General features: G+C 33.7%; 1 pseudogene; it reads right to left on the reverse strand.

Moving 5' to 3' along the window:
- Nucleotides 1-1,667: 1,667 nt before the first annotated feature.
- On the reverse strand, nucleotides 1,668-2,253 carry LOC103673019 (annotated as a pseudogene).
- Between the last annotated feature and the right edge of the window lie 12,793 nt (nucleotides 2,254-15,046).

Genomic DNA, 15,046 nt, shown 5'->3' on the forward strand with positions numbered 1-15,046 from the left:
AGAATTTTTTTTCTTAGATTTTCTAAACAATATTTGAGTGGTTTTGGGAGCAGCATAGTCTAGTAGAAAGAGAACAGACTTTAGAGTCAGTTAAATCTTGGATCAAGTTCAGGTTATGTAACCATGAGCAAATTAGTTAAACTTCCTTAGTATCAGTTTCATTATCTGAAAAATGTCAAGATATAACAAAAAAAAAGACCTAAGACAGTGATCATTAGGATTCATCATAATAACAATATACAATGCTAAATCCAGTGCAGAGAATATAGTGAAAACTAAGTAAATATTTGTTCTAGTATGTGGATTTTAATTTAATAATCTTTAGGTAGTCTGTGAATTAATCACTTAAATATTTATACATGTAATATGGTAATGTCCACATTTTTATTTCTGCTGTGTGTGAATATTTTACTTATAATATTCAAAAAGACTGAACATGAAGAGGATAAGAGCTTTGTATTAATTCCAGTGATTTTTTTCCTGGGGAAAAACCAGAAAAGATGAGAACAGAAGATCATGAATGTATTATATTACCAAAAGGATTAGCCAACTGAAAAACAAAGTCCAGGAGTACCATGTTAAAATACCAAACCCCAAAATAGACATAGTTTTGCATTCTTTTCCTGGTCTTTTATTATAAGAATAAAGAAACTCTCCTCAAAATGGAATTACATCAAAATAAAATATTAGTGGGATAGACAAAATATACTCATCTCTACTAGGTCAATAATATATTTATACTGTGGAGATTGACATACTTAGTCTCAGGTACACATTGCATCGCAAACGATATGAAAACTGTCCAAATTTTTTGTTGAGTTTTTTTTATTAAACATCTTTTAGAATGATTGGTCTATTGGTTGGACTTGGAAATACATTTTCTTATGATAGCTTTTGTTGGTATTTATTTGTATTTATTGCAAGTGTTTCAGAATTACTTTTTTTCTGATTCTACTATGTTTATTTGTTGAAATTATTATTATTATTTTTATAACTCACATAAAATTCACCCTTTTTTGTTTCAAGTTTTTATTTAAATTCTAGTTAGTTAATATATAAAGTAATATTGGATTCAGGAGTAGAATCTAATGATTCGTATCACTAAATATCACTTACATATAATATCCACTGCTCATCACAAGTGCCCTCTTTAATGCCCATCACACATTTGGCCCATCCCCCACCCACCTCCCCTTCATATGATTTGCTTCTCTCTGTCTCTCTCTTAAACTTTTATAGGCAACTCTTTAAGGAGTCTCATTTGGGGACAGAAAGGGGAGGTCCGCCAGCCGTTCTTCATGTGGTTTTATGCAGTCAAGTCCTTTCACTGAAGAGTGAAATCAAGTCATTTCTCCTCCTGGAATTTTTCCTTCCTCTTATTTTTCTTTGGTGTAAGGTTATATATAAATGTATGAGTATATGGACATTATAAAAGAGAAGGGATATCCTGTGAGGGAGGAAATCAGACAATAAATCCAAAAACACTATGGAAATTAAAAATCCGAACTTGGGGGAGGGTAGGAGGCAACACGTTCTTTTCACAGTGCCATTATATACCATGCAACAGTCCTCAAAAGTGGGAATTGAACAAACCAGACATTCAGCTGCAGGACAGAGCTGGGGGCTTGGCTTTATAGCTGTTAATGTCTTTAGAATTGGGCTGGGCATCAAGCTCCTTTTCCAGAATAGGCCAGAGAAGAGAAGTCCCATTTGGTTTTCAAGGCTTTAGTCAGCTCCGTGGCCAGCAACTCATGGAGGGACACACCATCGTGGGCATACAGCCAGTTCTTCCCCATCCAGTCACAGCGCTTGGGCCCACTGGAGGGTAAAGATAACCAGATCTGCTTGTTTAGGGTCTGCTTGCTGATCAGTAGGCTCCTAGATCACCACCCAGTTTAACTATTAAAACATTACTTCAAAAGAGACATCATAGTCTTCCAATGTGTAAGTTTTGCCTGCAAGTTCTTCAAAAAACTCTGCTAAGGAGTCCAGTGTCTTCTCTGCCAGTCTTTCATAGGTGGTCTCATCCAGAAAGCCAGGGTCGCCCAAAGTTCCTGCTGTCCTCATATTTATCAGACACTGCTTTTTGACATTCACTATCTGATCAAGGCAGTGGAGGCTCAGAATAGCATGGCTGGGTATGCTGGTCAATCTGTCTAGAAGCACAGGCCATGGGGGCCACAGAGCAAGGCCTTCCTCCAAGCCTCCAGCTGGCCCCAGAGGAACCCAGTGGGGCAGGAGGCTGGCAGCCATGTGGCGCCCAAGCGTCCACTGCTTCCCTCTCTTTTTTCTCCCTTTCCCCTATATTCATGTTTCCTTTCTTAAATTCAACATGTGAATGAAATCATATGATATTTGTCTTTCTCTGACTGACTTGTTTTGCTTAGCATAATACATTCTAGTTCCATCCACATTGTTGCAGAGGGCAATATTTCATTCTTTTTGATGGCTGAGTAATAGTATATATGGACATGTGGTCTCTTTCCATAATTTGGCTATTGTTGATAATGTTGCTATAAACATCAGGGTGCATGTGTCCCTTCAAATCAGTATTTTTGTATCCTTTGTGTAAATACCTAGTACTGCAATTGCTGGGTCATAGGGTAGCTCTATTTTTAACTTTTTGAGGAAACTGCATACTGTTTTCCAGAGTGGCTGCACCAGTTTGCATTCCCACCAACAGTGTAAGAGGTTTCCCCTTTCTCTGCATCCATGCCAACACTTATTGTTTCCTATGTTGTCAATTTTAGCCATTCTGACAGGGTGTGATGTGGTATCTCATTAAAATTTAAATTTGTATTTCCCTAATGATGATAATTACTACTTATAATGTGTGATTTGGGGCAAGTTGTTTCAACCTTCCTAGGTCACACTTTCTTCCCATGCCAATGAAGCGTGAACTAAATGATTTTGCATCTCTGTCATTTCATAATTTGACAATTCTAAGTATACTACTGCAGTTGCTTCAGAATTATACTTGGTAAGGATGATAGAGTATACCAAAAAAATGTTGAATATAGTTTAAATAACAATAAATGTTTTTGAAAGTCCTCTGAAAATTATAAGGAAGTACATAAGCATAAGAAATTATTAAACTTTAATCAGTTTAATTTGAGAAATAAATAAAAAAGATGAAACACAAATTTGGAATGTTCTAGGACCAAATTTAAGTACCTTTTTGAGCATACCAGTGTTTGCTTTTCATAGTACTTAGTCTCTACCAGGTATAGCAGGTTGTGGTAATAATGATAATAGCAGCAGCAGCAGCAGTAGTAGTAATACCTACTATTAATTGGGGGGGCCTGGGTGGCACAGCGGTTAAGCGTCTGCCTTCGGCTCAGGGCGTGATCCCGGCGTTGTGGGATCGAGCCCCACATCAGGCTCTTCCGCTATGAGCCTGCTTCTTCCTCTCCCACTCCCCCTGCTTGTGTTCCCTCTCTCACTGGCTGTCTCTATCTCTGTCGAATAAATAAAATCTTAAAAAAAAATACCTACTATTAATTGAACATCCACTGGGTATCAATTACTACATGATATGTATCTATATATTTATTTCAGTCTCTATATACACATATATGCCTTGAGTTGTAAGGTAGCTATCATTGTCCTCAGCTTACTGATGGAGAGGATATAAGAGGATACATGTAGATACCTTGCTTAAGTTTTAAAATTAGTCAAAGTCAGATCTGAGATTCTATCCTCAGACAATTTTACTTCATTCAAGGTGTACTTTTAATCCCTCTGTCTTGAGGCCACCAAATATGTCCTTTCACTCTCCTTATTTCTTATTTTCCCCCTTCCCTTCCTACTCCTACAACTTTTGTTTGTTTTAGATTACTGGTTTTCTTAAACTACTGACAAAAAGCAAAGCTTGAAGCTAAAAACTCTACCAAGTGGCTTGCTCTGTTCAAATGCTGGGTTATGAGAATATGGAATGCAGCAAATTTACAAATTATATATATATTTTTTTATATATTGTAATGTTTGTGTGTTTCTCTTACTCTGGTACCCTCTGTCTATATATTTAAAAAAAACAGTCTTAAATATACTTAATATACCTAGAAAAAATTAGAAAGATATTACTTCGGTAGGCATAATTTAAAGAAAGGTATATTTAATTCCAAATGTGAACATATAGACACATTCACATTTTACTTTTCTTTTGCTGCTGGGAAGTTTATAGTCATTAAGAAGAGGGGGAAAATATAACTTTTTAGTTAAAAAGAAAGGATATTATTTGGGATTTGGGATAGTACAAATACTATGACACTGTCCTGGAAGTGTGAAAGTCCCAGTGGCTATTTCACTCTTTGATGGGTCTATGTGGGTCAAACTGAACTTTGCTTTTATCTTTGTTTCTTTTCCCCATTTTCTCATTTTTTTTCCATTATTGACTTCCTTTTTCCATTCTTCTCATCCATTCACTTGACAACCTTTGTCTTAGCACAAACTGTGATTTGGCCACCAACTTGGTGTTAGGGATTCTGAAATGAAAACAAGGGAAAGCAAAACAGAAAGTCTACCCTTAAGTATTTCTCTGCTTCATGCCACTATCTGATTCAATTACAAATATACTAATTACAAATGTCTCCACTTTGCTAAATAATTCTAAGTTTTAGTTTCAAACATCTGCTAACCTAAGAACTTTTTAAAAATGTCCTATAACACCAACTCAAAAAAAGCTGTTTTTTTTTAAATAAAAAAAATCTTGCTAGAAATTGTACAAGTTGCCTTCTATGTCCATCTATCTCTTCCCTTCCCCAGTCCCTCGATCTCTGATGCTTTTTCCCTCCCTTTCCTTACCTTAATTCACTAAAAGCCTGAGTAGCATAAGAGGTAGTTGTGATCATGGTAGAGAATATAATTGGTGTTGAAAAAGTATATATTTGTGCAAAAATATATTTTATTTCCTTTTATTGCTTTCAGCTCTAACCATCTCTGTCTCTAATCTGAGGAGGGCAGCTGATATATTTTACTTGCTATTAAGTAACAAATTTGGTTTCATTTAGATGGAAAGCCTTGATTATAGGACTGTCTCCTTTTTAACATAGTGCTGACCACCATATTGGCTATTAATGGATAAGTATAGTTAAATCCCATTAATTTGAAACACAGGGGACTACAAAAGATGGACTCTGAATTAAGTAAAGTATCTGTTATTTTATTTAAGAATAGGGCATGTGGTTAGCCAGGAAATTACAGTTACTCAACAGATACAATTGACTAAATTTGAGTAATATTTATGTTGTAATAAACTATGCTAAACACCTTACAGTTTTTAATGTGACTGTACCATAGTCATGCACTATTTCTACAGAAATGAATAACCCTGAAAATGAAGAAAGTTAAGGGAAATTTAAAAGAAATTCCTATAAAATTCATGAAAATATTTTATTCCAAAATACATTGAGGTAGTAATAAGAAGGTAATGTGCTGTTTTGGGAAAAAAAATTAGGATCACTACACTGATCAGAATTCATTTAATGCAAATATGGGAACTATATTTAACATCTTAGAAACATTACTGAAGGTTGAGATCTTATGAAAAAAATCTGTGGTCAGAAAACTGCATATCTAGAAATTATGCCATTGGTTGCCCAATTCTCCAGATTCTTTCATTTAAGGGCTAGTCTTTCAAGGTCAAGAGAAATGCCAAACATGATAGTTTCTTACTTGGCCACAGAGCTCAGAGGTATGAACATGTTCTTTCTCCATGGAAAACGGTGTTTAAAACAATTTTCAAAGGGTAGCTTATTTCCCTCCTACTTAATTTGACCTGTGAATACTGTTAACTATTATTTATTAGAGTATTTGTTGTTCAGGGGATTCAAACAAAAGCTGTGCATTGAAATCTGAAAAAAAATTGACTTCAGCTTTTTTAATAGGCAAGACCTCTCTGTTTAACAGATGGCTCAGCAGTTGTAAGAAAATTATTCATAACCCAAAAGCAGCACAAATAATGACTTTAAAACACTGTTCTCAACTTATATATTTTAAAAAGAAAAAAAATGATCTTGTGCTGTCTTCTTCCTTACTGTGCCTTTGAACAGATGATGAATTTCTGAAATTGACAACGGATAAACCTTGCCTCTTGATGGACACTGGATCGATGACATTTTTATTAGCTTTGCATGAATTATGAACACATCACCAAAAATAGTGGCTTTTGGAACAATGCTGAACTTTACCTTTTGGTATTAAAACACCAAATATGAGGATGGAAATTAGTTTCGGGAGATACTTGTTCTATTCCCGAGTTCTGTTGCCCATTTTACTTATCTCTAAACTGTGAAGGAAAGGGGAGGCAATAATCAGTTTTTCCAATTGGCCAGTGACAAAATAGACCTATCAGTTCCATTAGAGACTTAAAGTGGATGGGTTTCCAAAGCCTTGCAGTGGTTATACCATTAAAAAAAAAAAAGTTCCTTGTTTTGCATTAAAGGGGAGAAAATTCTGCTTCATTTTCACTTTTTAATTGTAATGTCATTTGACAGTCTTGCTTTTCCTCATGTTAGCATAATCTCACATGTTCCTGTGTGTGGTTACCTGTTTTGAGCAGAGTCTCAAGGTTATTTGTGACCTAGAAATAGATTTCCTTTGATATCTTATAGTTTTGTGACTTTTTCTTTAAGTGGTTCTTGTTTTGGAAGGAATTGTCAATGACCGAGGAATAGAATTTTTCTGTATGTGAAACACATTAACCAATATTGGAAAATATACAATTACAATTACTCTAGCCAAATAAAATATTCTGTCTTCTCAATTTTGAATTTTTCAAAAGTCATGGTTCTTATTGCTTTGACCTGAGTAGGTAGACTCAATTAAAACCCAGTGATAGTATATTTATACTACAGCAGGTAGAATGATAGACAGATTCATGGTGCTGGAATATCTTGAAAGGAAATTTTGTCTAAAGCATTGCCTTCAACCAAGATCATGCTCACATTATCTCAGATATAGAAATGGAATCCAGAATATTTTTCAGTAAAGTATTCTGTTTCTAAACCCTCAAAGTTTCTTGTTGTTGTTTTAAAAGACCAGAAAGACATAGCATTTGTCAACTTGGACAGATTTCATCTGATATCATTTTGTCTTTAGAGGAGGTATCCAAAAGAGCTTAGTAATAAATCAGGAAGAAATCTATTTTCAGATGTTTGAAGGAGAAATTATAGATACCTGGTAGGAACCTATTCTCTTTGTAGCCAAATGACGCCCTCTTTCTATTTAAGTTTATGCTGTACTTTAAGTGTGGAGAGTTAGTTTCATTGAAACATCATTAATTTAGCTGACGTCAAGGGTTTGTTCCCTTCACAGCATAATTAGCTTTATTTTGTTTCCTGGCCATAGACTTTACCTGTAATTCCAATTAACACTATTAAAATATGTATTATAATGTTTAGGGGGACCCAAGGGGCAATGTGGTTGGATGGGCACACTGCCTCTCCGTTACTTGAAGAAACATCTGTAGTATTAGTAGTTTCAATTATACAGCTTTCTTATCAAGAACAGCCCATGCAATTGCAGCAGTGGAAGATATCTACTGTAACACATATATTTATTTGGCTTATATCTATTGTATCTACATAATATTTGATAAGAAAATCATAAATACCAAAAAGTCTTTCTTTTAGTTGTCATATAGGGTCAATAAAATCATGTTTTATCGACTGATGTTCTCAAAACATCTCCAAAGATAGGCATTCAGGTTAATTCCAATGATGACTTTGCAATTGCTATTTGTATCAGCCATTTACATAAGCTAACCATACACAGCATAAGAAAATCATGTTTTCTCACCAAATCAATGACAAGCATTGTGTTTTACATCTCCCCAAAACTGGTACTTTGGAAGAAGAGTTATAGTGGCTTTCACACTAGCAGCAGCCACCAGATCATTCTAATACTTAAAACTGCCTTACCAATCACAGGCCTGTGAACACTGCTGTTTCCCAAAGTGTTTGCAGTTTAAATATTTCTTCACTTTTATTCCCAGTCTAAGATGCTACAGTAACTTATTGATTTTCCTAGAAGTCATGTTCTTCTGCCAGGCTATTACCTGTGCTTTTATTAATTGGTGCATTGGTTGTCAATCATAAACCACTCCACAAGTAAAGGAGTAGTGTTTTATCTATTCATGTAAGAACTGGAAGCTTACATAATTTCCCTCTGATACTATTAAAGAAAAAAGCTTTATTATTTTGCCTGATTTCCTCATTTTTTTAGTTTAAAATTAAAAGGCAGCATTGATATAATAGAAAAAAAACACCTTATCTATAAATTTTAAGGCTTAGATATTTGTCTTGCTTTGGTTGCTAAGTAGATGAAAGACCTTAAGCAGGAGAGTCACATAACTTTTCAGAACTTTAGTTTCCTCCTTTTCAGATAATAGCACAGCCATTAAAGTTCTTTGAAACAGAAATGCATTATATTAAATAAAAGACAAGATTTTTGACATTGCTTTGAAAACCTGCATGATTTGTGCTTTTTTTCCCCTAAAAGTTTAGTAAATTCTGCCTTCATTTTCTCTTCTAGTTCTCTTTCCCTATTATGAAGGAACTGATAATGTAATGTCTTGAATTATCTTAATTCTTCTTCCAAAAAAATTATAATCCCATAAACTTTCCAGTTTGAAGATAGTTCATTATTATGCTTTGATTCGAAACACAGATATTCTCTAAGCATTGCAAAGCTATTCCTGTATTAACAAATAGATCATATGAAATAAAACATAGGGACTATGTTTTCTCTCTAGAGTGAGATACGATTTTCTGAAAGGTAGAGACATTGTTCTTCTGATGCTTCTCTTCCACTCAGACTGGTAAGTGCCTATGGGACATGGCATGTTATGTTTATTTTTATCTACTTTTTAAAAGATTTTATTCATTTATTTGAGAGAGAGGGAGATAGCAAGAGATAGCATGAACCGAGGTGTGGGAGAAGCAGGCTTCCCACTAAGCAGAGAGCCCAAGGTGGGGCTCAATCCCAGGATCCTGGGATCATTACCTGAGCTGAGGGCAGATGCTTAACCTACTGAGCCACTCAGGGACCCCAGGACATAGAATTTTAAACTCTACTTGTGCTCCATTGCTTTTCTTGCTCCATGGTCTCTGATGGAAATTTTTCAGGAAGTATTATCAGCAGGAAACTTTTGCAATGTAATAATTATGTCACTTTTCAGTTCAGTGGGACTGGAGCTTCACCTTGTTCAAATCCTTCACTCAATTGATAATACTAAATATCTCAGATTGTTCTAATTGATGATATCAACCAAATCCATTCAAGACGTGAGAGAACTATGAGATCTGTTGGTAAAGGAATTCTTAGAATGAAGAGTTTTCACTTTCTCATTTATTTTTCAGATTGGATTGATTTAAAATAATGCACCTTGTAGTGTGTATATGATTTTATTTTCCTGTTTGCTCCATTCTGGGCACAAGTATCCTGACTGGATATTTGACACTGCCAGTTGGGATCCAAGTAGTCTAGATATCATTTTTTAAGGAATCATTTGGTTTTAAGTAATAAAAAGCTACTTATATTGCTTCAGATATAAAGAACATCAGTTGAAAGAAGAGTGTAGGTAGTTTGATGAACATCCATCCATCTAGCTTATCAGCCAGAAATAGTGGGATAATCTTTGATTTCTCCCTCTTTCTCATGCCCTATATATGATTTGTGAGTAAATAACATTGATTTACATCTAACCACTTCTCACCATGTCCAGTGCTATAACTCTAATCCAAGAATTGATCATTTTTCATTTGTATTTTTGCCACAACCTCTAAATTGCCTCTATGCTTCACCCTTGGCCAAGAGCTATTGTAACTCTTTAAAATTTAAATTAGATCAAATTACTCTTTTTTAAATTTTTAAAAAAGATTTTATTTATTTGTGAGAGAGATAGAGAGCACAAGCAGGAGGAGAGGCAGAGGGAGAAGCAGGCTCCTTGTTGAGCAAGGAGCCAGATGTGGGACTCGATCCTGGGACTCTGGGATCAGACCTGAGCCGAAGGCATATGCTTAACTGGCTGAGTCACCCAGGCATCCCACTCTTTTTAATTTTTAAAATTGTGTTTCACTTTATTGCACTTTGTGGATACTGCATTTTTAAAATTAATTTTTTAAATTTGAGTATAACTGACACACAATGTTACATTAGTTTCATGTATACAACATAGTGATTCAACAACTATACGTTATGCTACACTTACCACAAGTATAGCTACCATTCGTCTTTTGATCAACACTCTCCAATAGTTCTTCATCTTATTTAAGGTTTAAGCCAAAATCCTATCAATGATCTACAAGGCCCTACATAATTTACCACTTTTGTGTCATGTCCTTAATTTCATCTCCTAATATTCTCTTTGCTTTATTTCAGTTCATTTAACTCTACCCACATTTGCATCCTTGCTATTATTACTTGAATATTCCAGACACACTCCTGCATTAAGTTCTTTGTCTTGGCTCTTGTATATGTATGAAAGCCTTTTCCTCCCCTCTCACCCTCCACATACCTATAGGGCCGAATCCTTTACTTCTTTTTTTTTTAAAAGATTTTATTTATTTATTTGACAGAGATAGAGACAGCCAGCGAGAGAGGGAACACAAGCAGGGGGAGTGGGAGAGGAAGAAGCAGGCTCATAGCAGAGGAGCCTGATGTGGGGCTAGATCCCAGAATGCCAGGTGATCCTACTGTAAATGTAATTATTTGCTTAATTTCATTTTCATACTTTTTGTTGTTATCATATAGAAATACAATTTTCTATATTCATCTTGTATCTTGCAACATGATGAACTTGTTTACTAGCTCTAAATATTTTTATGGATTCTGTGGGATTTTCTATATATAAAATCATGTCTCCATAAATAGAGAAATGTTTACTTCTTTTTCAATTCCAATGCATATTATTTTATTTTATTGCCTAATTGCCCTGACTAGAACTTAAATTACAATGTTTAGTAGCAGCAGTGGAAGTGGACATTTTTATCTTGTTCTTGATCTTAGGGGGAAAACTTTCAGTTTTTCATTATCACTGTAATGTTAGATGTGGGCTTTTCATAGATTTCCTATATCAGTTGAAGAAGTTCCCTTCTATTCCTAGTTTGTTGAAAGTCTGTTGAATTATGTCAAATGCTTTTCTGCATCTAGTAAGATAGGCATGCATTTTTTGCCTTTTATTAATATGGTGTATCACATTGATTTTTAATACTTATATCAACCTTGCTTTCCTGGGATAAGTCCCACTTGATCATGTTTTATAATTTGGTACAATCCTTTTCATTTGTTTCTGTGTTTGGTTTACTACTCTTTTTATGTCTGTATTAATAAGAGATATTTGTCTCTAGTTTTCTTTTCTTGTTGTGTCTTTGTGTGGTTTTGGGATCGGGCTAATGCTGGCCTCATAGAATTAGCTGGGAAATGATTCCTTTTCTAGATTTGGTGCCAATTCTATAAATGTTTGGAAGAGTTACCAGTGAACTCATCTGGGGCTGGGCTTTCTTTATTGGTAGTTTATTTGATTACTAATTCAATCTCTTATTATAGGTCTGTACAGATGTTCTATTTCTTCTGGAGTCAGTTTAAATAGTTTACATATTTCTAAGAATTTATTCATTAAAGTTAAATAATTTATTGGCATACGGTTGCTCATTGCATTATTTTATAATGCTTTTCACTTTACAAGGTTGGCAACAATGTCTTTACTTTCATTTTTGATTCTAGTAATTTAAGCCCCCCCCCCTTCTCTCTCTCATTTTCTTGGGCAGTATAGCTAAAAGTGTGTCAATTTGATTGATCTTTCCAAAATACAACTTTTATTTTCATTGATTTTATCTATTGTTTCTCTATTCTCTCCTTAATCCATTTCCATGCTAATCTTTATTATTTCCTTCTTTGTGCTTTTTTCGGTTTAGTTTGCTTTACTATTTTTAGGTTCTTAGAGTGGAAAACTAAGTTATTGATTTGAGAACTTTCTTGGGGATTTTTTGGTGTCATATGATAAAAGGCTGTCACTTGAAGGAATTCAGATTTTCTGAGAAGATGTTAAGATAATAACTGGCAGGTCTGTCTATCCCATCTACCAATCTACCTGGAATGGCTTTTAAACCAATACCTTAAAAAGAAAGTGAAAAAATAACTTGAAAAAGACTAAATCCACAATATAGCATTAGAACATTATGTAACTTACTGAATTAAATTTAAGCATGAATGTTTATGTGTATGTACCATCATATATATGTAAAAATCTACAAATATTACAGAATGCTGTTTTGGTATAAAATAATTCCTCCTCATTAGGGTTTGGAGCAATTCTTAGCCATGTGAGACCAAAAGAAATGTTTGTGTCCTGAACCAGTTTTAGACCTTTCATTTCATAATCCTTAAGTATTTTACATCAGTCTTTCTCAACTTGTGTTCCTTTCTAGGCATTTTGGAGGGGCCTCTTATAACTAGGTATTTAATATGAATCACAGAGAATTCTGTCTTTCTGTCTTTAATTGTATAAGTGCTCTTCTTGCATGTTGTGTGTTATTAGTTCTGTTTCTAAGGAGATGCCTTTACTTCAAGGCACACTAAACTTACAGATGTTTCTGCTTAATGCCAGAGCAATAGCTTTTCTGCTTCTTTGCCGTGATTTTATGGCTATCCAATATAGTTACTGTTTTTAATGCTGCATATATTTTCTTCTGTCCTATGTATATCTCACCTTCCCTGTAGATATGGGAAGAATTTTACTGTACTCTGATTTTTGTTGGAGAGAGCAATTCCAGGATAAGCCTGACCTAAAACATCTCCCACATTTCACAGAAGTTATGGGCACTTTCTTACTTATGTTGTAAGACTGTTTAACAGCTCCCTGGTGATAGCAGTGCAGAGCTTTACTTTTAGCCTTTTCACAAACATTTTGTGAGGCTACATCCACCATGCATTAAAAGTGGATCTTTTCTCTAGTCTAATGATTATTTATTTGAGGGCAGTTGGGGGAAGTGCTTTCTAATCTATGCATTTCTCCCATGTATTATTTTATTTCTACATTTAAATACTTAATAAAATATATATTAAAGCATACATACATATTACATTATTCATCTATGTACAGTTTTTAAAATATTGATAAAAACCATTCATTCATTCAAAGAAAATTAAAAACTATTAAAGCCTGAGGACCAGGTGTTATATGTAAGTGGTGAATCACTAAATTCTACTCCTGAAACCAATGTCACACTATATGTTAACCAACTAGAATTTAGTTGAATTAGAAACAAACAAAACTATTAAAACTTCCTATGTATTCATGCTTAATCACCTCTCTCTTTCAAATCCAAGGAAATCACTATCATGAATTTTATGTTTATAGTTTCCCTTTTTTCTATATAGTTTTGTCCATTTGCGTGTGTCCCTAAACAATATATTATGTAGTTTGCCTGCTTTTGAACTTTATATAAATGGAAATGTACAGTTTATATTATTTTACGCCTAGGGTCTTTTGCTAAACTCTATCTTGTAAGCTTGATTTATCCTCTTAGTGTTTCTTTTTCTTTGAAATATCTGTTCATGTCTCCTTCCCAATTTACTATTTTGTTTTTTGTCCTTTTTATTGATTTGCCAGATTACTATGGTGATATATATAAATCATATAAAATATGTAAAATACACATAAATCATGGTTATGTATAAATCATATATGATTATTAGATAAATTATATATATGTGATTCTAACATGTGATATATATAATTCTAATAATTATGAATCATATGATTTATAAATAAATTCTTCTAGTATGTGGCTATCTTATCCCTTCATTTTTGTTATCTTTTGATGAAGGAAAGTCTTAATTTTAATTGAAATTATCAATTGCTTTCTTTAAAGCTTTTGTGGGGTTTTTTTGTTCTTGTCTTAAAATTCTTCTACATATCATTCTTATGGTTCAATAGTTTTGCCTTTATATTTAAGATTTTAATGTATCAGGAATTAATTTTGTACATGATGTGAAGTACATATCTATTTTTATTTATATTTCTTATCTAAATGATCACTTTTCCTAGATAACTTATTTAAAATTCAGTGGTTTTCAAATTTTTTGACCTAGGCCCATAGTGAGTAGTGCATTTTGTATTGTGATCCAGCATTGAACCGCATTTATACAGAGGCACAAATTTATATTTTCATTAAATATCACTTACTCATAATTATGTGTGCTGAACTGTAGTATTTTTCTTCTATTTCTAATTGAAAATTTTCTTGAGATAATGGCAGAGTTACATGAAGCAATACAGAGATTCATGTACACTTAATTCATTTCCTCCAATGGTAACCTTTTACATATTTTCTATTTGTTTATGACCCCTGAAATTTATTTCATGTAATTGAGTGAGGACTCAGTCCTTTTTATTCCCTTGTAAACAGTTCTATTCGTTTTTAAGAATCATGCAACAGTCCATAAATTATTGCATCCTTGATGTCCCCACTGTAGTGTGCCCATGAGTATACTTCAGGGAGTGAAAGGAGTACACAGATGGCACAAACAGTACAAACACACACACACACACACACACACACACACTTGCAGACACCAGGTGTGCAGGTCCAAAAACAAAGTGATCAACCAACATAAATGATGACTCAATCTTAAAAAAAAAAACACTCCTTCCACTAATCTGTAATGCCAAATTTCTCAGATAAAGCTTCCGTATATGCATGTATCCATATGTTTTGAACAGTGTACTTTCTCCAATTATATATTGGACTATCACTGCATCCTCTAAATTATTGTAGGTTTATAAAGATACATGAGAATTTGTCACCCAACTTATTTCCTCATTAAAACTGACTTAGCTATCCTGGGTCCTAGGTTCTTCTACACAAATTTTAGAATCATTGTGAAGTTTCATGAATAAACCATGTTGAGTATATATTATATCTAGTTTGTGTATGTATAAATGTGGTATATGTCTTTATTAATATTTTAAATAACTTTTAATAAATATTAATTTCCACATGAATTTTTATATAATTTTATTAAATTTATTTTGAAGTACCTT

Source organism: Ursus maritimus (assembly GCF_017311325.1).
Source record: "Ursus maritimus isolate PB19 chromosome X unlocalized genomic scaffold, ASM1731132v1 scaffold_X1, whole genome shotgun sequence".
NCBI classification, from domain to species: Eukaryota; Metazoa; Chordata; class Mammalia; order Carnivora; family Ursidae; genus Ursus; species Ursus maritimus.